The sequence below is a fragment of the Solanum lycopersicum genome, chromosome 6 (assembly GCF_036512215.1).
Source record: "Solanum lycopersicum chromosome 6, SLM_r2.1".
Classification (NCBI taxonomy): domain Eukaryota; kingdom Viridiplantae; phylum Streptophyta; class Magnoliopsida; order Solanales; family Solanaceae; genus Solanum; species Solanum lycopersicum.
In genome coordinates, this window is record NC_090805.1 from 11667237 (window position 1) to 11693248 (window position 26012).

The 26012-nt window shown below is 35.3% G+C and overlaps 1 pseudogene; it reads right to left on the minus strand.

The window, feature by feature from the left end:
* LOC138349228 (uncharacterized) overlaps positions 1–15352 on the minus strand; it is a 33629-nt pseudogene extending 18277 nt beyond the window's left edge.
* Positions 15353–26012: the final 10660 nt, after the last annotated feature.

Genomic DNA, 26012 nt, shown 5'->3' on the forward strand with positions numbered 1-26012 from the left:
TTTACTTAAGTTTCAATCCCTTGTGTGATGAGCTTACTTTGAATATTGCATGAATAAATATAGAATTTTCCCTGTTAGTTTGATTTATCTATAGATATGTCCTCTTGAGATGATCTTAGGAAACTTTTAAAGAAAGTAAGCCAACTATGACATATACCTCTTCTTTTTTCAAAACTTGATGAAACCTAGACCTTACATTATCCATCACCTATAATCCTCTTAAGATGTGTTATAAGTGAATAGACAACATAGTCCAAAATCCTACATTAGCAGTGTAGCAAGAAGGCAAAGGAGAAGTCAAGAAGTGCAAGGAAAGTCTAGCAAACCCATGGTATTGCGAGGAACTGGAAACTCTCCATAAAAAAAAGTAAAATAAATAGAAGGTTGTGGAATAAAAGCTCAAAAACAAATTGGGTTTCTAATTAATCCATGAAGAAAATTAAAAGATGACTTAGAGGCACTTGACTAAGGATTGATGAAGGAAGGGAGGGGATGTCTTGACAAAATCACATCTCATTGGAAAAAAAAGTCACTGAGCCTAAATGACAATACCTTTGGACTCATCCCCATTACAAGCCTTAGAAAGACCTTTTTGATCTCGAGTAAGCCTATTTGAAGGTCAACCGGAAAATAAGGGAATACCTATGGGTGAAAACATGCATTGTATCCCTCTTTGTGAGTGTGAGTGTTGCATCTGATTCCTAATCTTAAATTGTTTAATTTTTTCATGTGAAAATTGAATCATTCTTCGTGGGAGGGCATTTAGATACTTTAGTTTAATCTTGAACTTGCATTAGTAGTAAGTATTGTGAGCTACAAAAGCTTTTGTAATGGTGTTTCACAACTTGAATCTTTGAGTATATAATTGAACTATGCATGAATAATTCATGTCTTGTTATGTATATTCATAATTGAGTCTTGTGAAATACTATTTGAGACATCCTATTTGAACTGGTAAACTTGAATTTAACATTAGGACAAGCCAAATTTAAGTTGGGACTGTTGACGAGTACACGAATTGGACTTATTTAAGTCTTGATTTTAATGTAAATAGTGTCCATAGTAGCTTATTTTTTCTCAATACCTGATGAAAATTCTCAAGTTTTAAGTAGTTGGGGTTTTAGTGCAAGCATGGACACTTAAGTGAAAAACAGAATAATAAGTATGAAAAAGAGCTAAAGTTGAAGAATGAGCATCACCAAGCACGCTTGGCGATCGCCGAATAGGGACTTTTCGCCCTTTTTTCCATCAAGTGAAGCCTGAAGGAAGCCGACTCAAAAAGCGATGAAAAGAAGCAGCTGGCGCTTTGCTTTATTCCGCCTAATTTTATATTATGCATGGATGATGAAGGAAAAGCACAAATAATGACTAACTAGATGAATGGAATATTGCCGAATAACTCGGTGACTTGGGATTAAATTCACCATACTGATTTGTTATCACTTAATTTGAATTCATGATAAACTCTTTATTATTTTTAATGCTCCGGACAATAATAATATTTTTCACTTTTAGAACTCCAATTTTTATATTTTATATTAAGTTTCGGGAGAGTTTTGTGGGAGTTTGAAGAAAAAGTTTCTTATTCCTTAAATGGGGAATAGGTTTTGTGCATTCTTTTTCCTTTGCTCATATTAAGGGTTAACATCTTATACCCTTTTGATTTCTTTATCATTTTTTTGGGTAGTTGATTATTGCTTGATGTCTGGCTAAAAAATCTATTTTTGGGGTGTGATTTAGCAAATATGTGTTCATATTATTATTGGGTCTTGCTTGTTGATAGGATTATAAGGATTTAATGGTGATTTCACCTAGTGGTTATGGTTTAAGTTAATGGATTTTTGTAGTTGCAAATACAAAATCACCTATGTGTTTTTGGCTTGCTCGAGAGAGAGGACGCTAAACTAAGACTTCTAGATTTATATCCTAAGGAGTAATGTGGCAAGAGGCTCAACAAGAGAGGGTGAGATTCTATATTCATATCCAAGAACCTTTCATCGAAAGAGAGGATGTGATATGGCATAGGATGGAAATATTGGACGTGTGGGTGTCCAAGAGGAACCCATTGGATATGCGGTAAGTTGTCTGAGAGGGAATTTCCTTCACCTAAATCTTATCCTAGTTACCATTGTTTTCCTCATTTTCCTATCACAAGCATGTACCCATTAGTTTATGTCAACATATAATGCGGTCACACCCCACGAACTTTCCCTCATACTTGATTTCCTTTTATTTTACTCGTTTTTACTACTTGTGACAAAAATCAATTTCGATATTTTACACTTAGGGGTCACAACTTGCCTTTACGTTTTTTTATTCGATAATTTCTTAAGCTATTACTATTTCGACCGGAATTCTAGCTAGCAATTGTTTTCACTACAACTCCCTTGGAACATGAACCCACCCCTTCGTTGAGTTACTATACTCACTTCGATTTGTAGACACTCAAAATGTTGGCTACTATCATTGACAACGAATTTCTGCACAAAATAAAAACATCAAGTATCACTCTCCACAAAACTGCATATCTAGCGATCAGGTTTCAACATCTAATTGTAAGATCTATTCGATATGTAAACAAAATCTAAGATGACAAAGAAAAATAGGTCACTCACTTAAAGTTTTCATCATATGACACATCTTAAACCATCGGTCAATATCAGAAAAATGAGAAACTAATTCAACTGGAGACTTTTCTTTCCTTTTTTATTGCGTGCTCTATTACTGTTTTCTCATGTACATGATACTTAACCAACCAAATCTTATTCAGTTAAATGAAAAGATAATATAACTAACAACATGATTATTATTAACATCTATATGCCTCTAAGCTAGTAAACTAAATTTGAGATTTGCTTCAACATGTTACTAAATTTAAAACTTTGCTAGAAAAGGGAAGAAGAAAACAAATATGTGGTATCCAAATTGTGAATCTATGGTTATTTAAATAAATTTCGTTCACATATTAATCGCTAACTATCATAAATGGATGACGAATGGGCGCATGATTTTTCCTATAGAATGTTGAAATATTTATATTAAGTCATCTGTGTTACTTATCCGACTTGTTTACACCAATTTTGCACTCCTCCATTAATATTTGCTCAAATCCCCTATTCTCATCCAGAATACCAAATCAATACTTATGCACCGATATTTTATTATTAGTTCCATTGATCTTATTAATTTCAGCGATGAGCTTGATTTATTTTCTTGTTGATCTTGCCAAGTACATTTATATACTTCCAATATATAACAATTTGATATCTTGAATCACAAAATGTTACCCTTTAAGTAATTGGAGTTGGGGTGGAAATTAAAGACATTTAGGTTTTGACTTGTATGAATCTAACTCTTTTGTGTGACTCTAATTTTTATATTAGAAAAAATTTGTTTAGATTATGGAAAGATCTATGTATTAGCTAACGAAGTATCGATTATGTTTTGGATTCTAAAAATATTTCTTCATAGGCTAGAAGTTTGGTCTTGACTTATTATAGGGTTAAGGTTTTGTCACCAAATTTGAGTAGCTTGCATAAAATTAATCGGGGTCGAGGTTTTGTAAATCATCAGCATAGTGATAGGAAGTCCGAAACCTCATTGCTCTTAAATATGTGAGGAAGGAGTAAGTAATTGAAAATCCTCTCAAGTAAGTATATATCTATGCTTTCTTGTATAATTGCTTTATGATTTTTTTTGGTTGAAATGTTTGTTTGGCCATTGCTTGGATTTGTAATCTTACTGTATGATTGGTTCAACATAAAATGATTTTAAATATATGTTCTCTCTAGCGCTGAAATGAAATTTGGAGAATCGAGGAGTAACAATAGAGGCTTACGTGCAATGGTACTTTTGTGTATAGTGATTATGTCTTCTTTGATGGAGAATAGTCCTCAAGTTATTATCAATTCTCTAAATAGTTTGATATTTTCGTATTTATTACCAAGTAGAGTTATCCTCATCCATTGCTTTGCACTAAAACAGATAACATTAGATCACATGTTTCAAGTGTCCTACGGCTAATTTTTTGTGTCCCTTTGATTTCAAGAATTTTTTATTCTGTTTTGTCTTGTGTCAAACTTGTCGTATATATATGTAAACAAAAAAATCATTGTTTTAATTCTGATGTGATTGTTTGAGTTAGGAAGTGCAGTATTTGCTCACTTTTTCTTCTAGAGTAGTTTGTTACAATCAGACTCCCTCCCGTCTTCAACTCATAAGAAAAAGATTTTTTTAAAAATAATTGTTTCATGTTATTTAAAGAAGATATTTTGGTCTTCAATAGTCAAATAACGTACAGAGGGTTTTAAGTTTTTGTAAACTGTCAAACGTGATCTCGACATACAATCTAATTATCTCTAAGCTCCACTTCACTTCCTTCTTGTAAACAATTAGAAGCATGATTTTTTAGATGATACTTCATTCAAATTTTGATTCGATTTTGATATCTTTTGTTATAAACAGAACTTGATCACAAAACACAGTCCATTTTTTTCTAAATTCCTATTTACTGTAATGGTCTCATGACAAATCCAAGCTTGAGTGATAGGTACCTTATGATTGATAAACTACTACCATTTACCAGTTCCTAAGTCACATCTATATGACACCTATTCCAAGTGTCACTTTCAAGCCCAATTTTCAAGTTGGTCCTCCTTTCTAACCTACATATCTTCATCAAAAAGATTTTTTTATGAAGATATAAAGGTTAGGGTGGAGGAACAATGTAAAAAAGGTAGTTCATTGAAGGTTAAGTGTCTGAAAAAATTTCCCTTTCTTTCCACAAAGAAATGAAAAACCCTTCCCCTTAGAAGTTACGATTTAGGAAGGCATCAGAAAAGAGAGAGAACTCTCTGTATGGGATGAAAATTGGATTCGATACAAAGACAAATCGGACATTGACACTTGGAATAGCTAACAAATTATATTAGATATGACTCAGAAAATGGTACAGTGGTAAGAGCATGTCTTTATGTGAAATTAAGATAAGGTACTGACCAATCAAGCTAGGTTGGGGATTCGACCATTCCAGAAGATCCCGAAATCTCCACTACTCCGCCAGTCAATAAATTGTAATAATTATCTTTCGTGTACCTTCAATTTGTTTTATCAGGGAACTATATGGGGATCTATCCCTAGTTGATCATCATAGTGCGTGTAACCTTATTGAAAGAGGATGGGAGGATTTTTTCATTCATTCACAAGTACAAGGAAAAAAATCTCTTAAAGATGAAAGTTCTTTATGAGTTCACATTTTCTTACTCTTAGTTGTCCGGAGATATTCAAACTTATTTGTTCCTAGATTCGAGATGTTTCTTTTCATTATTTTTAGGTAACTAATATTCATGACATTAACAATACTTTTATAGGGTAACAAAATCAAGAAAAAGATTTATCAAATGTTTTATGTTTAGAATATTAGAAAAAATGGAAGATGTGAAGAGTTTGGATGAATAAGAAGACGAAGATGTCACAAAATTATTATAAGTTCATGAGGTATATTGATTTGTGCGTTGTCGGTAATATGGAGTGACATTGTGATAGGAACTTCAAGATTATCTTGTTTTAGAGTAACTATTGTTAACGGTATTAGTGGCTCTTTTCGCCGTCTAATTTCTGAAAATCATCACAATGGCGTCACTCTATCTTCCATTCGATAATTTTCTTGGTTAGTTCTTGGTAATCTTTCTAATTGATTTTTTTTTCCATTGGAAGGATTTTTAGTTTTCCATTCTATAAAATAGAAATGACATGTTGTATCATTTTGAATATCCATTTAATTTCTTTCCTCCCTACAACCTAAATGTGGGATTATATTGTGTATGTTGTTGTTGAATCGATGTAGTTATTTCTTTCGGATGTGAAAATAAAGATTTTCTTAATATAGACAATTCATTTATGTTACTTGAAATTTTTAACAACAAATCCAACAGACACGACAAATAAAAGAATATACCACATCTTTGTCTTACACATTTTTTCTTCCAACATCCTTGATATGTTCACCTCACAATAGTGAAAAGATGCATGATTCTTTTGAAGTATTAAATTTACAACAAACACTTCAACTAGGTTGTGCTAAAATTCCTATTTCTTTCTACAATTTAAGCAAACTTTTTTTGTTTTTTTTTCGTCAGCACCATTATATGAAGTTTCTTCATTAAGGATTGAGTTTTAGGAATTTCTTTTGCAAATTTGTGTTATTAGTTCATAACCAGTCTTGTTGAAGCCCCCATATCATTCTCCAACTCTTATTTCCTCATCCTCCTTTCCTCTTTCTTTTCATGATGTTTTCATCAACTCTACGGACTTTATTCTTTTGTTTTATCAATATGGAGTGGATGGTATATTTTAAAATAAAATTGGTATATCACGAGTAGATCGTATTCTCAAATTAGACAGATTTTTGTGCAGATTTAAAGTGAATTTAGTTGAATTTTAAAAGAAAAATTCAAGTTCGAGTACAAACAATTGAAATTTTCCTGCACGGACTTATGAAAAAACAACTTGTATTCATGAATTCAAAGATATACTTGTATTCATATATGTAGAAATCAAGAAAGGCAGCAACAATGTTTCCAGATATCACGACTGCGGCAAGTGAAGAAGATAAAACCCGATGCTTAAAACTCACTTGATTTCTCTTCGTTTCTGTACCCTTTTTTTTTATATTCATGGTATCTAATGATCTCTATCCAAAATTGGAAATCAAGTTTACCTGAATATTTATATTTGAATGAACTACCTCAAACTGATTGTTCTTTTTGTCTAAAAAATATATACTTGTTATATCAAGGAATCTAGTAAATATTTAAGTTGTAGCTAGACTCTATACATAATGTTTCTGGTTTGAGATATGAATTTATGGTGATGGTTGAGTGATTTTTCTTTTATAATGAATATTTATGTTTTAGCTTAGATTGTAAACATAATATTTTTTGTTTGAGTTATGAATTTATGGTGATGGTTGTGTGATTTTTTTTAGTGATGCTACAAATGTTTCTCATAATAATATAAGTGATATAGTGATGTATACATAATGCACATAGTCTAATTAAATTTTTTTAAAATACAATGATTCAAAACGAGAAACCCTATAATCAATGTCTCACAAGTTGAGAAAGTGTGGATAAATCTTTGTTGAGCAAAAGATATAGTGTATCCAACTAAATTAAGTGAACTAAATGACAGACTAACATAATTTCGCTGAAGTAAAGCATGAAATATTAAATGAATTTATTAAAAGCTTTACAAATGGGTATGCAATGATACAAAAACTTAAATAAAATATTTTACATTCATGGGACGTTTTTCTAACTGACAAGTATTAGTAAAAATTTTTTAATGATACAACGTCTTAACCATGTTGTCAGAAGCACTCTATACCTTACTAGGATATAGGAGGCAACTTAACATTAAAATCCCTCTAAAGAACTTCTTGAAGATTGTGAGTCACCCGAATTATAGCTAGATCCTATCGACATTGGTGCTAAGGTTACGGGGTTTAAATTGTCTTTTAGCTCTTACACAAAGTGGTACTCAATACTATTACCAAAATAAATGTATTAATGCTCATATTATAACACTCATTAGATTGAGTTAGTATTTAAAAAGGACATCAATAGTATTTAAAAAGGACATCTTTAAAGGAATAGTAATCTTTAGACTGGCAATTCTTCTAAAAAATAAAAGATACTTTTCTTAAAATAGAAATACTTTTGTCCATGCAAAAATAATACATTTGGAACTATAAGTGTTCTTCTGAAATGACGCTTAAAATTTTATTGGACAGACATTATATTTGGAAATCGGTGTATGGAAATAATTGCACAAATGCTTTCATAAGTTTCATCAACAAGGGTTCATGTGATAATAACGTCATTAACAACTAGAATCAAGATATGTATAATGTATTATAGTCTCAATAGTTAAGAAATCGGTACTCATAATAAGAAACACAAGCCATATTAAGAAATCATGAAACTTTGGATAGAACCCTAGATTTATCTCTTTACTGACTGAATTAGTTGTAGGGTGTGAGGACCAACTTAATCCAACACGATAATAGACCTACTTACCTACAAGAACAAAGTTCTTGACAAAACTTTAAGTAGATTCTTGAAATCCCTAACTTTCGATTATTGATCCTTGCTCTATGTATTGGGACTAATTATGAGAGTGTTAGGCATGAACTAAACTTAAAAGAAACTTAATAGGTGTAAAACATCGGGTTAAGGCTTAATAAGGGTCGTAAAAAAGAGTGAATTAACCCCACTTAAATTGACAGGACCGTCCACAAAGAGGCTTCTACTATCCGTACTACCATCTACAGAAGTAGTTTCCACTCATAGTATCCCCTTATGGAGACTTTGTCCTTTAGTTTAACTACAAACCAAGAACCATGACATGTGCTACAAACCATGAGTCGTACTCTTCTTATACAGTTACCCTCTTCCAAGTGCCCGGATACTAAGGCCTACAAACCACGATTGCCATGTACTGTCCATATATCCTTTGATGGACCGTACTAGAAAGTCGTAATCAAATAATTGGAGAGTTAACTCTCTAAAGACCGTATAGGGATAGAATTATGCAATATGTAGTTCCTTGTATGACCCGGACAAGCCGTCAATAGAACTTAAAATTCCAAAAATTTCGTCAAGTCTTATATCTATTTAAGAGCCTCATCCACAACCCATATACCCATCCACGAGCCATAATGTTGGCTCATTGAATCCCATAAAAGATTTAACATTTTCCTGAACTCCAGGAAAGTAATAATGACTTGCTCATACGACCCGTAAAATATTCTTAGGTCCATACAAGTGCACCAACAACTTTCTATAATTTTTCAATTTCCAATTGACGTTTACAATTCCAAAGTGTTACATTTATGTAGCATACCCCGAAGATTTTGTAGTTTATGGAAGTGAATGTACGGTTTATTAGATTCAAGAGTTATCATTCAATCTATGACCCTTGATTGTAGTCTATTTCGCAAGTAAATCGATATGCTTATCGCCTCGACCAAAAAATACTTTGGAAGCATTTCCATAATAGAGATCGATTGCTTCTCATTCCCTGCAGGTAGAAGTTATAGCATATCTGTGATGAACAAGCCATGTCAATATTTCCTCTTGTTTCTTCGTAACATAGAACATCATCACATAAAATCTGCAAAAACCGTGATTTTTTGTGATTTCGTTCTAAATTCAACAAAAATAAGAGCAAAATTGACAAACATCAAAAATCACAGGGTTTCTTTGTTAGTGCACCAAGAATAGTTTATTGCACATACACTAAAACTTTATCATGTAAGGAACAAAAGCAACCGAGCTCTTGAATAAAAGTTGCAAAATTCTTTTTGTGTAGAGGTGATAAATGCATAGATTAATTTAGCAAATTAAACTCCCAACTCAGTTCATGCATTAAATGAAATCAATTGTACCTAGGAATTCCATAAAACCATCAATAATATATCTTAATGTTTTTGGTTCATTCTGTTATACATATGTACCAACTTTGAATCTGAAAAAGTTTTAGGCCAAAATTGAAAAAGGAATTATAGTTTGTTATAACTCTATATATATGGGCTATAGGATTTATAATATTGAATCTGAGAAAGTTTTCATAAGTAAAGATGTGAAGGTGGATGAGGATTCTTATTAGGATAGGAATATCTCTCAAGTTATAATGATGGATGTTGAACAACCTTTAGAAGATTCAAATGAAGTCTTGGAAGTAGAATGATGATGATTTTTCTGTTAGAAATTTATGGAAACTAATTTAGCAATGATGGTAGTTCGATGAATAATTTAAGAGAGAGAAATAACAACGATTGAGAAAAACGAGACATGGAAACTCGTTGTCACGACCCAAAACGGGCCGTGAGTGGCACCCACATTTATCCTCCTATGTGAGCGAACCAACCAATCTAAAACCCAACATTTCAAACATAATAAATAGACAAACAATGAGGAAGACTTAAAACTCATTAACAGAATCAATAATCAACTTCTAAAACTCAAACTTATCATTATCCTCAAAATCTCGAAGTCATCATCACAAGAACATCTATCCTCAAATTACTAAAGCTAAGAGTATCTAAGAAACTAAACATAAATAATAGCTAGTCTATGCCAGAACTTCAAGGCATCAAGACATGAAGAAGAAGAACCAGTCCAAGCTAGAAGCTTTAGCTCACCCTGAAATCTGGTGTGATGAAGACTGGCTAGAGTTGCGGTTGGGATGAAGATGACGGTACATTTGCTGCACTCCACAATGAACAAAAAGAAAACATACAAGTAGGGGTCGGTACAAAACACGAGTACTGAGTAGATATCATCGGCCAACTCAAAATATAAAATAGTATATATCGGATAATATCATAAAATCAACTACAATACTCAACATGCGGCATTTACCATAACCCTTGGTCACAACACCAAGAACATCAATGAGGACACAAGCCTCCATACCACACTCATTTGGGAATTAGGTTCATTAAGTTGAGTAATTAACATATTTCAAGATTCATTCTCTTTTATTCCTCTTGTGTCGGAACGTGACACTTTGATCCCCTAATACTACGTGTCAGTTTTTGACACCTGATCCCCTAATAATACGTGTCGATTCATGACACCCGATCCCCTAATACTACATGTCGGTTCGTGACACCCGATCCCCTAATTCTACGTGTCGGTTCGTGACACCCAATCCCCTAATTCTATGTGGCGGTTCGTGACACCCGATCCCCTAATTCCAAGTTTCAGTTCATGACACCCGCTCCACTAATCTCATTCTATTAATACATCAAGCCTTCTCTTATACCAAGGCATCATCAATCTCATTACTTTAGTTCATTAAGCCTTCTCTTATACAAAGGCATCAACAATAACAAGGTAAATTTAGGATTAGAGATTCAATAGCCTCATCATAATTATTCATCACATTTATATAATCACATTCATGCAAGCATACAATTAAGCATGTAGAAGGGTTTACAACACCACCCAAGACATATCATTCACTATTAAGAGTTTACTACGAATAGCATAAAAACCATAACCTACCTCCACTGAAGATTAGTGATCAAGCAAGAAAATTCCCCAAAGCCTCATTTTTTCTCTCTCTCGATCAATTGTTCTCCCTCTCTCTGTTCTTTCTGTTTTTCTTATTCAAACCCTTTTTCTTTTACCCTAACTAGCATATAATTAAGTATAAAAGATGATGAATTAACCCAGTAATTAATTTAAGGTTATGTTTTTTAACCCTCAAGAAATTGGGTTATTAATATTCAACCATTAACTTTATAATTATAAGCAGGAATAGTCCAAAACGCCCCTTAAAACATTTAACAAAAATCCGACCCAGCTTGGGATTGCGTAGTCTGTGACGGTCCGTCACGACTGTGACGGTCCGTCCTGCACATCTGTCACAGAGTTCAGAGACTAAATTTCTGTGGAAGATGTGTGACGGTCCGTCGTGCCAATGACAGTCCGTCCTGCCATTCCGTTATGAAGTTTAGAGAGTCGATTTCAGTACTCAAATTTCAGAATTCTGAGTGTTTTGGAATGAGACCCCCACGACGGTTCGTCGTGCCCATGACGGTTCGTCGTGGGGTCCGTCGACTTAGCCTGTTTTTCCAGAAATAAATCTGCTGCTCAAAACGACTAAACAGGTCGTTACAATAGATACCAATTTACCCATCGTTCGTCCCTGAACGATCACAAGAAGAAAAAAACAAGGGCGAAAGGGAGTATCTGAATCTGTAAACAGGTGTGGGTATCTTTCTCGCATATCAGCCTCCTTATCCCAAGTGGACTCTTCAACTGGTCGATTCTTCCATTGAACTTTGATGGATGCAATCTCCCTTGATCTCAACTTGCGAATTTCTCCATCTAGAATGGCAACAACTCCTCCTAATAAGTCTAATTCTCATCGAGAAGAACCGAATCCCAACGAATGATGTAGTTTCCATCCCCATGGTATCTTTTAAACATAGACACATGAAATATCGGATGCATTCCTGACAGTCCTGGGGGCAAGGCTAATTCATAAGCCACCTCCCGTACACGCTTAAGTACTTCAAATGGTCCAATATACCTTGGTCTTAGCTTACCTCTTTTTCGAAACCCCATCACCCCTTTCATGGGCGAAACCTTCAGCAAAACTTGCTCACCCTCCATGAACTCCAAGTCTCTAACCTTTCAATCTGCATATTCCTTTTGCCTGCTTTGAGCCGCTAAAAGCTTTTCTTGAATAGATTTCACCTTCTCTAATGAATCCCTCAAAAGATCAGTACCCCAAGGTCTAACCTCAAATGCATCAAACCAACCAATGGGAGACCTACATCTTCTCCCATACAATGCCTCAAATGGAGCCATATCAATACTTGAGTGATAGCTATTGTTGTATGAGAACTCTGCTAAGGGTAAGATGTTATCCCAATGACCCCCAAATTCTATCACACATGCACGAAGCATATCCTCCAACACTTGAATTGTTCGCTCAGACTGACCATCGGTCAGAGGGTGAAATGCAGTACTAAGGTCTAACCTAGTACCTAATTCAGCATGCAATGTTCTCCAAAACTTAGAAGTAAACTGCGTACCTTTATCTGATATGATGGAAAGTGGAACTCCATGCAATCGAACAATTTCTGAGATGTAGAGTCTGGCTAACTTCTCTGCATTGTAGGTCACCTTGACCGGAATGAAGTGAGTGGACTTAGTTAATCGGTCAACGATTACCCAAATGGAGTCATACTTACCCATTGTCTTTGGAAGACCAACCACGAAGTCCATTGCAATTCTCTCCCACTTCCATTCAGGAATGGGCATTCTTTGAAGTGTCCCTCCAGGCCTCTGGTGTTCATACTTTACTTGCTGCCAACTTGGACATTTGGCAACAAAATCAACAATGTCGCGCTTCATTCTACTCCACCAAAAGTGTTGCTTTAGGTCATGGTACATCTTGGTTGCACCAGGATGTATAGAATATCCGGAACTATGAGCCTCTGTAAGAATAGTGTGGATCAAATCATAAACACGGGACACACATACCCTTCCCTTAATCCTCAAAACACCTTCCTCGTCCATTATTGCTTCTTTAGCCTCTCCTTGCAACACCATATCCCGAATTCGGCTTAGTTTCTCATCATCAAACTGTTTTCCCTTGATCTTGTCAAGAAAAGAAGATATCGCCTTCACACTTGCCAAAAATCCTCCCTTCTCATTTACTTCTAACCTCATATAAAGTCGTTAGCCAGAGTTTGAACCTCTCTAGTCAATGGGCGTCTAGAAACTTGTAAGTGAGCTAGACTTCGCATGCTCCCTGCCTTTCTACTTAAGGAGTGCCACAACATTAGCCTTTCCTAGATGATACAAGATGGTAATATCATAATCCTTCAGTAGTTCCATCCACCTCCTCTGTCTCAAGTTCAAATTCCTCTGAGTAAAGACATAATGTAGGCTACGATGATCTGTGTATACTTCACACTTAACTCCATATAGATAGTATCTCCATTGCTTTAAGGCAAACACTACCGCAGCCAATTCCAAATCATGGGTCGGATAATTATGTTCGTGCACTTTTAATTGCCTTGAAGCATAAGCAATAACATTCTTCTCTTGCATTAGTACTGCACCCAAGCCCGAATAGGATGCATTACAATAGACAATGAAATTCTTACCTTCCACTGGCAAGGTAAGGATTGGTGCGGTAGTCAATAAAGTCTTGAGCTTCTGAAAGCTTTCTTCACACTCGTCCGACCATACAAATGGAACATTCTGTTTAGTCAAGTTCGTCAATTGGGAAGAAATGGAAGAGAATCCCTTGACAAATCGACGGTAATAGCTACCTAAACCAGCAAAGCTCCTTATTTCTGACATATTAGTATGTCTTACCCAATTCTTAACTGTCTCAATCTTAGAAGGATCCACCATCACTCCATCCTTAGAAACTACGTTCCCCAAGAAGGACACTCAATCTAGCAAAAACTCACACTTAGAGAATTTGGCATAAAGCTTTCTCTCCCTCAACATTTCCAATACAATTCTCAAGTGCTCCTCATGTTCCTTCTTGTTCTTTGAGTATACCAATATATTATTAATAAATACGATCACAAAGAGATCCAGATATGGCTTAAAAATCCCATTCATCAAGCTCATGAAGGCAGCAGGGGCATTCGTAAGCCCAAAAGACATTACTAAGAACTCATAATGCCCATACCTGGTCCGAAAAGCAGTCTTGGGCACATCTGCTGCCCGTATTTTCAATTGATGATAACCAGATCTCAAGTCAATTTTTGAGAAGGTACAAGCACCTTGTAACTGATCGAACAAATCATCAATGCGAGGAAAAGAATACTTGTTCTTAACCGTTACCTTATTTAGTTGTCTGTAGTCTATGCACATCCGAAAGCTTCACTCCTTCTTCTTCACAAACAAAGCAGGAGCACCCCAAGGGGATGCACTTGGTCTAATGAAACCTTTGCTCAACAACTCTTGAAGTTGGGCCTTTAACTCCCTTAACTCAGCGGGAGCCATTCTATAAGGGGGTATAGAAATGGGGCGAGTACCCGGTTCAAGATCGATGCAGAAGTCAATATCTCTATCCGGTGGCATACCAGGAAGGTCTGCAGGAAACACATCTAAAAACTCGCGGACTATCAAAACCGACTCAATTGAAGGTACTTTGGTAGTATCATCCCGGAGGTGTGCCAAGAAAGCTAAACAACCCTTACTAACCATTCTGTTAGCATGAAGAAAGGAGACGATATGAACCGGATTGGAAGTGTAGTCACCCTCCCACACTAACGGATCTGTCCCAGGCTTGGCTAACGTCACAGTTTTAGCATTACAATCCAAGATTGCAAAATTTGGAGAGAGCCAAGTCATACCCAGAATTACATCGAAGTCAACCATTTCTAAGATAACCAAGTCTACATGAGTATTACTCCCCACAAAAGTCACAAGACAAGACCTATACACCTTTTCAACTATCACAGACTCACCCACCGGAGTAGAAACACGAATAGACATGTCAAGCAATTCACAATGTAAATTAAGACCATTAGCAAATGCGGAAGATACATATGAAAATGTAGAGCTAGGGTCAAATAATACACAAGCCATACAATCACAAACCAAAAGATTACCTGTGATACCAGCATTTGATGTCTCCGCCTCCGACCGCCCAGGGAAAGCGTAACAATGGTCCCTATCACCAGTCTATCCGTTGCCTCTAACATGTAGCTCCGCGGTAGTTCCCATTTGTCCGTCACCCCGGACGTGTTAGTGACCACCATTACCTCGGCCACCACGTCCTCCAGAATAACAACCTCTACCATGACCACCTCTACCTCTAGCTATTGGGGGTCTATAACTCTGTTTTGGACAATTCCTCCTAATATGTCCAGTCTCCCCACATCAATAACACTCTCTGGAGTCAAGCATAGGTCTCTCAGAGAAGTGTTGACCAGTCTGAGGTGGACCCCCAACTACAGTCTGTAGTGAAGACTGAATTGGTCGGACTGAGTAACCTCCTGAACCCTGTCCTCTAGAGTAAGAACCATTAAACTCACCTCCCTTTTGAAACCTTTTTGATGCCGATGCCATGGTGAAGTCATCTGGCTTCACTCCTTCCACCTCTATCACGAAGTCTACTACTTCATGAAAGGATTTTGCCGTAGCCGCTACCTGTAAAGCTGAAATCCGCAATTCTGACCTCAACCCCTTCACAAAACGACGAATCCACTTTTGTGGACTGAAACAAAGTTTGGTGGCATACCTGGATAATGCATGAAACTTAGCCTCATACACTGAAACCGACATGCTACCTTGCTCTAGGCTCAAGAACTCATCTCTTTTCATATCCCTCAAAGTCCAGGGGATATACATCTCCATAAACAAGCTAGAGAATGATGCCCAAGTCATAGGCGGTGCCTCTTTTGGTTGACACTCAACATGTGACCGCCACCACATTTTGGCGTTCCCTTGAAACTGATAAGTCACAAACTCAACACTAAACTGTTCTACTATACCCATCTTGTGTAGTAGCTCATAACAGTCAACCAGAAAATCATAGGCATCCTCAGATTCAGCACCCTTGAAGACAGGAGGTTTCAATTTCAAGAACTTACTGAAAAGTTCATGCTGATTATTTGTCATTATAGGCCCTCTAGTCAGACAAGGAAACGTGCCTATTTCCAATGAGGCATCCATGCGGGGAGCCACTGTAGCTGCATGGTGTGCCTCCGGAACCTGAGGTGCTAGTGCAGAAAACACTGGAGGTGTCTGGCCCTGATCAGATAACCCGCTATGATAAGAAAGAACCTGATTGATCATCTCTGGGGTAGGTTGGGGTAGCAATCCCTCATTCTGTACTTGTTCATTCTCCCCTTCCTCACCCTCTCTTACCACTTCCTCAGTCGGTGGAGGAGACACCACCCTAGTATCAGATGGGCTAGGTGCTTGTCCTCTTCCTCTAGAGTACATCCTCCCACGACCTCTTCCACGGCCCCTTGCCACTACTCCTCTTCGAGCTACAGCCCCAGTGGCTGGCTCAGACGCTTCTTGTCTTGCCGGTGTTTGTGTTGGTGCAGTCGTTGCTCTAGTTCTAACCATCTGCGAAATAGAGTGAAGATGGTCAGATACCAATTTGTATCACCTAGATATCAATTGGACCCAAGTAATAGCATGAAAGAAAGAAAGAAAGAATGGAATTTTCCTAAAGTCTTATAGCCTCTCAAAGAAAAGTAAAGGCATCCCCCTACCGTTCCTTAAGACTCTACTAGACTCGTTCTTTTGTGATTAGACCAACGAATCATCCTATGTGAGCGAAGCAACCAATCTAAACCCCAACATTTCAAACATAATAAATAGAAAAACAATGCGGAAGACTTAAAACTCATTAACAGAATCAATAATCAACTTATAAAACTCAAACTTATCATTATCCCCAAAATCTTAAAGTCATCATCAGAAGAACATCTATCCTCAAATTACTAAAGCTAAGAGTATCTAAGAAACTAAACATAAATAATAGCTAGTCTATACCTGAACTTCAAGGCATCAAGACATGAAGAAGAAGATCCAGTCCAAGCTAGAAGCTTTAGCTCACCCTGAAATCTGGTGTGATGAAGACTTGCTAAAGTTGCGGTTGGGTTGAAGACGACGGTATGTTTGCTGCACTCTACAATGAACAAAAAGAAAACATACAAGTAGGGGTCAGTACAAAACACGAGTACTTAGTAGATATCATCGGCCAACTCAAAATAGAAAACAGTATATATCGAATAATATCATAAAATCAACTACAATCCTCAACATGCGGCATTTACCATAACCCTTGGTCACAACACCAAGCACATCAATGAGGACGCAAGCCTCCATACCATATTCATTTGGGAATTAGGTTCGTTAAGTTGAGTAATTAACATATTTCAAGATTCATTCTCTTTTATTCTCCTGTGTCGGAACGTGACACTCCAATCCCCTAATACTACGTGTCGGTTCGTGACACCCGATCCCGTAATACTACGTGTCGGTTCGTGACACCCGATCCCCTAATACTACGTGTCGGTTCATCACACCCGATCCCCTAATTCTACGTGTCGGTTCGTGACACCTGATCCACTAATTCTATGTGTCGGTTCGTGACAACCGATCCCCTAATTCTACGTGTCGGTTCGTTACACCCGCTCCACTAATCTAATTCTATTAATTCATGAAGCCTTCTCTTATACCAAGGTATCATTAATCTCATTACTTTAATTCATCAAGCCTTCTCTTATACCTAGGCATCATCAATAACAAGGTAAATTTAGGATTAGAGATTCAATAGCCTCATCATGCTTATTCATCACATTTATATAATCACATTCATGCAAGCATACAATTAAGCATATCGAAGGGTTTACAACACTACCCAAGACATATTATTCGCTATTATGAGTTTACTACGAAAAACATAAAAACCATAACCTACCTCCACTGACGATTAGTGATCAAGCAAGCAAATTCCTCAAAGCTTCGTTTTTCCTCTCTCTCTCGATCAATCGTTCTCCCTCTCTCTGTTCTTTCTGTTTTTCTTATTCAAACCCTTTTTCTTTTACCCTAATTAGCATATAATTAAGTATAAAAGATGATGAATTAACCCAATAATTAATTTAAGGTTATCTCCTTTAACCCTCAAGAAATTGGGTTATTAATATTCAACCATTAACTTTATAATTATAAGCAGGAATAGTCCAAAACGCCCCTTAAAACATTTAACAGAAATCCGACCCAGCATGGGATTACGCAGTCTTTGACAGTCTGTCACGAATGTGACGGTCCGTCCTGCACGTCCGTCACAGAGTTTAGAGACTAAATTTCTGTGGAAGATGTGTGACGGTCCGTCGTGCCCACGACGGTCCGTCCTGCCATTCCGTCACGAAGTTCAGAGAGTCGATTTCAGTACTCAAATTTCAGAATTCTGAGTGTTTTGGAACAAGACCCCCACGACGGTCCGTCGTGCCCATGACGGTTCGTCGTGGGGTCCGTCGAGTTAGCCAGTTTTTCAAGAAATAAATCTGCTGCTCAAAACGACTAAACAGGTCGTTACATTTACATACCTGAAACTAAGAAAGTTATTGGAGTTAAACGGAGTACAGAGTAAATTGAAAGAAAGTTTGTTATCTAAATGCCAGATGTTCTATCCATATGCATAATCTCAGCACAAATTTTTTGTAGTAAAAAGAAGTGACGGTAAGGTGTATAACCTTCAAAAATCTCTATATTGGTTGAAGCAGGATCCAAGGGCTTGGTACGACAGAATTAATTCTCAAAATAATGATATGATACTATACTTATGTGTAAACACTTCTTAATGATGCAGCCAAATAGTGTGATGCTTCATTTTTTAGATGTTTGATTGGAAGTTGTCTTGGAAGCTCAAGACCTGTTTGAATGTATGCTGCTAGTTTTCTTTCAAGATTAACGCAAGTTGTCAGCGATATTCATTTCACTTATGCAAAAAGAGTACTTAGATACATACAAGGAACTCTGTAATTTGGAATATGGTTCATACCAGTGGAATAAAGTGCTTTGCTTGGAACTGTAGATAGTCATTGGGGTGGAAATATTGACGATATTAAGAGCACTACTGCCTACGCTTTTTCCTTGGGTCTGGTGTGTTTCATGGAATTTAAAGAAGATAGAAATAGTGGCGCAATCTACCACAGAGGAGGGGTATTTGACAACATCACAAATGCAAATCAATTTATTTGGTTAAGGTAAATTCTGAAGAAATATCTTGAAAGCTTTGATATTTCTTGAAAAACTCTTGCGGGATATTTCATGTTTGGAAGGTATTTAAATTGTTGACTGACGAAACTTTTTGTTGTAATGAATGCATCATGTTTAGTCTTCCGAAATTTCTCTTAGTTTATCAAAAAGTCTATTTATAAGTTTGTAGTACATCTATCAAGCAAACCGTGATATATGTATTTAGTTATTTGTGAAAGACTTTCAGTTTTTTTATTTTGAGTAGTATAAATAGTGAAGCAGTTGATGATTGTAATCATCTCAAGTGGCCTTAAGTAGCCTGTAATAAACTTGAGCATTATCTAAAAATACTATTTTCCTTCCATATTTCCTACAAATTGGTATCAAGAGCAGGTTTTCGTTCTTAATCTGGGGTAGGTGAAGAAAAAAATATGGCATCCAAAACAAATGAAGGTGTTGATTCTTCAGTTGTTCTTCCTCTATTTTTTGAGGAAACTGATTTTGAATAGTAGAAGATAATAATGAGAACAGATTTGAAAGCTGAAAATTTTGTGGACTATTGTTACAAATGGATTTGAAGATCCAGAAAATGATGGTGATCTTACACCAACAGATATTAAAAATCTTGACGCTAAGTATCGTCAAGATGCAAAAGCCTTGAGCAAAATCGAAATGGGAGTCTCAAGAGCATATTTTGAGAAAATTACTACTTGTGGGACTACAAAAGAAACTTGGTATTCTCTGAAAACTTAGGTGTATGGTGATGAAAAGGTACGTAATATAAATCTTCAAACTCTTAGAAAAGTGCTTCAAAATTTAAAGATGATACAATCTGAAAAAATATATGAATATTGCACAAGAGTCATGAATATTGTTAATGAAATGAGAAATCATGGTTATACAATTTCTTATCAACAAGTTGTGGAAAAGATTCTAATTAGTGTCACAGAAAAGTATGAGTACATCGTTACTATTACTGAGAAGACGAATGATCTTTCTAAGCTTTCCATCAAAGAGCTAGTTGGATTATTTCGTGCACACGAGAAGCGAAGATTTTTTTGTGAAATTCAACCCAAAGAGACGGCTTTCCAGTCTAAAACAAATGAGAATTCTTAAAATTTTTCAAAAATCAACAGAAGAAGATTTACAAGAAAAAAAGAAGCAGGATCATGATGGTTCTTCTAAGAAGGTTGAAGAAAAAGGTGAGAAAAACTCTAGTCTTTTTTGTAAAGTTTGCAAAAAGATTAATCATTATGCATAAAAATGTTTGCACAAAGGTAATACCCAAAGTAACCTTTGTAAAAAGTTTGGCTACATTGAAAGGGATTGCTAGCACAAGAAATAATGAGCAAATAATTTTTTGTGAAAAACAAGAGGAAGAAAGGGAAGAAAACATTTTCTTTGCTTCTAAATCTGATGCTTCAACAAAAAGCAATGAATGGTATGTTTATAGAGGTTGTAGTAATCACATGTCTGGAGATGAAAAGGCTTTCCTGTTAATTAATAATAACATCCTTACTAAAGTGAGAATGGGGAATGGAGCCTTAGTCGATGCAAAAGGTAAAGGTACTATTTAGATCAACATGAAAGGAAGGGTTAAGAGAAATAATGATGTTCTTTATGTTCTAGACTTGCAAGAACATTTGCTTAGTGTTGGTCAACTCATGGAAAATGGTTATTATATTATGTTTAGAGAAACTTATTGTAGGATTAATGATAAAATTGAGTCATATAAATTCATTGTTTAAGTAAAGATGATAAAAAGAAACTTCCCTATGCAATTTCATTACAATGCATCAAAAAATGAAATTGTAGATGATTAATGGCTTTGGCACAAAACATTTTGTCCCTTGAATTTTCATGGTTTAAATCTTCTCAATCAAGGACCTTGTGCAAGGCCTTCCTGAGATACATACTTTGGTTGACCCATGTGAAAGTTGTATAAAGGGAAACCAACATAGGAAGTCTTTTCCAAAAGGGGTGTCTTGAAGAGCAAGTGTAGTTTTGGCGCTAATCCATACCGACATTTGCGGACCAATAAACACTCCATCTCTTGGAAGTCAAAGGTGTTTTCTAATCTTTATTGATGATTTATAAAGAATGACTTGGGTTTATTTCTTGAAAGAAAACGTAGAAGCATTTGCTACATTCAAGAAATTTAAAGCCCTTGTTGAGAAGCAAAAAGGTTGCAGCATCAAAACCATTCACAGTGATAGACGAGGTGAATACACAAGTTGAGAATTTGAATAATATTGCAAAAATAAAGGCATTTAGAAGCAACTTACAGCAGTGTATGCTCCTCAACAAGTATCTGAAAGAAGAAATAGAACAATAGTTGAAATGGTCAGAACTATCATGAATGAGAAAAGGCTGCCAAAATATATTGGGGCAGAAGCAATGCATACAACAATTCACACACTTAACAGGTGTTCAACAAAGTCACTGAAGTACAAGACATCATTTGAAGTTGGAGTGGAATTAAACCTTCTGTTGGTCATTTTAAAATTTTTGGGTGTATTTTTATGCTCATTTACCTACTGAGAAAATAATAAATTTTATGAAAAAAGTAAAAGAATGTATCTTTCTTGGTTATAGTGATGTGACAAAAGGATATAAACTTTTCGATGTCAAAACTAACAAACTTGTTGTTAGTAGAGATGTCATTTTTTATGAAAAAATATCATGAAATCGGAAGGATAAAGAGACATAGAATAATGATATCATATATTCACATCAAGAAGAGGATTAGAAAGATGAATATGTCTCTCAAGGGGAAGCATCCCAGATTCAGATGATGAAGAACCGTCTCAAAGAGGAACAAAATGTTGAGTGACATTCATCAAAGATGTAACTTTGCCGGTGTTAAGCCAGAAAATTATGAAGAAGCAAGAAAGAATGATGTTTGGAAGAAAGCCGTGGAAGAAAAAATTCGAATGATTGAAAAAACTAATACTAGGAAGCTTGTGGCTATACCCAAAGAAAGAGAAGTTGTAAGTCTAAAATTGATTTACAAAATCAAACTCAATTAGGAAGGAAATATACATAAGCACAAAGCAAGGTAGGTTGCTAGAAGTTTCACGCAAAAATCAGGTATTGATTTTTATGAAACTTTCTCTCTTGTTGCTCGTCTTGAGATAGTTAGAACTGTAATTGTTGTTGCTGCACAAATGAAATAAAATATATTTCAACTTGATGTTAAATCTGCATTTCTGAATGAAAAATTTGATGAAGAGATTTATGTTGAGCAACCTCAAGGATTTTTTGTTTAAGGGGGAGAAGAGAACGTGTACAAGCTAAAAATCTCTTTTTACTGGCTCAAGCAAGATCCAAGATCCTGGTACAATGAAATTGATACATACTTTCTGAAAAATAATTTCAGAGAAGTAAGAGTGAAACCACTTTGTATGTGAAGAAAGAACATGGAAGAATTATAATTATTTGTCTCTATGTTGATAATCTTTTCTTTACATGAAATGATGTAAAGATCATGAAAAATTTCAAGCAAGATATGATTAAAGTTTATGAAATGAGTGATCTTGGGTTGCTAAATTATATCTTGGGCATCAATGTTTCTCAAGTGAAAGAAGGAATTATCATTTCTCAAAAGAAATATACTAAAAGTATTCTTCAAAAATTCAAAACAATGGATTGCAGGTCTGTGGGCATACCATTAGCAGTTAATGAGAAGTTTAGAAAAGATGATTGAGAAAAGAAAGCTTATAACTCACTTTATAGGATCTTGATTGGAAGTTTGCTATATCTTACTTCAACAAGGCAAGATATTATGTTTGGTGCTAGTTAACTTTCCAGATTCAAGCAAGAACAAAGCCAAGTGCATTTTGTAGCTTCAAAGCATGTTCTACGCTACTTTCAAGGAATAATGGATTATAAGATAATGTACAAATTTTGTGGAGATTTGAACTTAATTGATTATTATGATAGTGATTGGGCTTGAAGTGTAGATGACATAAAGAGTACTTCTGGTTATGCTTTCTTATTTGGATTAATTATTTCTTCTTGGTTATCAAAAAAGCAAAGTGTTGTTTCTCAATACACTACTTAAGCAGAATATGTTTTAGCATCCAAAACTATTTTTCAAGCTATTTGGCTTAGGAGAATATTTGAAGACATTGGTGAAAAACAAAAAAAGAGGTATTGGTCTGTATTGTGATAACAAATCAGCAATTTCAGTTGCCAAAAATCGTGTCAGCAATGAAAGATCAAAGAATATTTCCATCAAGTATCATTTTATCCGAGAAGCACAAGGGAAAGGCGAAATTCAGTTGCTTTATTGTCACATGGGTGAACAACTTGCTGACATCTTCACCAAAGCACTTCTGAGAGAAAATTTTTGCTATCATCGAGAATACATTGGAGTTATTAAGCAAATAAATTAAGGAGGAGTGTTGGAATTAATGCATCAATGTTTTGTCTTCCGAAATTGACTTTTAGTTTTTCAAGAAGTTTCTTTAGAATTTTATAGTACATGTATCTATTGAATGGGATATATGTATTTAGTTATTTGTGAAAGATTTTCTATTTTCTATTTTGAGTGGTATATATAGTGATGTAGTTTATGATTGTAATCATGTCAAGTGGCCTTAAGTAGGCTATAATAAACTTGAGCATTCTCTAAAAATACTATTTTCCTTTCATATTTCCTGCACTTTTAAGTTTCATTTGTTTCATTCTTCCTCAAATAGGTAAGAATAGATAATTAGTGGGTGGGAGAGAGCCTCTTACACATGCAGATAGAGCCCATCAAGGGGTAGAGGTTGAGATGGACCTAGAGGTCAAGGAAGAATAAAAGTTATTGTCAAGATTGAGATCACTAGCAGACATTGTCAGCAAAATGTATTATAGAGGTCGAGCAGGTTCACCGTTAACCAGATTGCGTGAGGCCATTGCTGCCTACGCCAATATTTATTGCCAAGAAAGTTTAACATGACATTCTATCAACGTTCCTCAACATTATTTATGCTACGTCTGAGGTGGGGAGTCTTAGGTGGGGACTCAGACTGGCACTTTAACTTGTCCTCATATTAAAGATGAGGCTCAGACTTCAGCATGGGCAGTGGCACTAGGTGCATATTTTTCACTGGTGAATTTTTCTACTATGGGTCCCCGTTTAGTGGTTGATTCAATTTTGAAAATTGCACCACCTAAGGCTGCTTGTGTTGTCATGTCTTCTGAGGAACAAAATATGTTAGGACTGATCATGAGATTAGGCCGTCCAATGCTCTCAGGTTCTGTACGCGAGGATGCCCACATGTTTTTTGTGAATATCTAAGAGAGGGTGCATAACCTTGGTCTATTTATGTCATACATAGTTGATAACACTTCTTTCATTATGTATGGCCATCGAAAAGTGGTGGAGGTCAACTGTGGAGTGTAGACTAGTTGGGTCACCACTCACGTCCTATGTTACTAGCTCAATTTTTTGATTCCCTTTTGGAGAATTGTGTACCTCATATCTTGAAAGAGAGGTTGAATTTACAGATCTATTGTAGAAAGTATTTCAATATCAGAGTATGATACAGATATCATGAGCACCCCAATCATACAACTACACTCAGGGTAATAGAGCATATGCGAGTGTGAAGGTTTGTTAGAAGGTTGCCATTTTCCCTTTGACTCTATATAGAGTATATGGCAATGTTGGGATATTAATTAAATAGATAACTAGGTAACTTTCCCACTTTGCGCGTTCATAAATTATATTTTCATTGAACTTGCAAATATTTTGTTTCTAATATTCGTACATTATAAATAAAGGAAAATTATGTTCTTAAAATTATATTAGTAATATTCCAAAATGAATTTGATTATTTGTCATCATCACATAGCTCAAGAACATTTAATGAATGAATTGTGCACGAAATAATAAATCATTGGTTCTTTAATCAAAATTAAAAATAAAATAAAGAAGAAAATAATAATATATATACAATGATATTTCGTAATAAGAAGAAACATTTGTGTTGTATAGATTATACAATTGTGTTATATGTCTTACAAGAAAATTCACAAATTTATCAACATATTAAAAAAATAAATTACGCTTGAACATGAAAACAATTACAACTTTTCGACTTGCACAATGAATTTCTTCAATTCATAAGTGAAAATTTTCGTATCTATTTAAAATAGATAATGTGTAAGCTTACATATAGTCCTTTTAAGTCATATATATTAATATAGATTATCAAACAATAAATTCTTGGAAGTAATTACAATAATTATTTTTTTAACATTTTATATACATAGTGTATGTGTATATGTTCAATATAACTAGAGAATAACTTTGTAGGAGCATAAACAACAAAGTTTATGTTTCTTGAGTCGCCACACGACATATGAGACTCCGAAAAGTCTCACTTAAGCAACTTGTATCAATAATCGCATCATATACACTCTAAAATGAGTAAGAATTAAAATTGTCTTCGCACATGAAGAACTCTTTCAATAAACACAAGAGGAATACTTTATTTGAAACATTAAACCTTTACAATGTCTCATCAAACCATCTATACTTTGGAATGTACAACATTTGGAACTAAGCCCATATAAGACATAAAATAAAGACTTAAGACATCAAAAGTAACATGTGGGTATTGTCCTCGAATCAACGAGCACTAACAAATATTTATTGGCTATGCCCATTGTTTCCATTCTTTTTAAATTACGCGTGAAGTCTTTATAAGCTAATCTTTATTGGCTATGCCCATTCTTTTATCATTT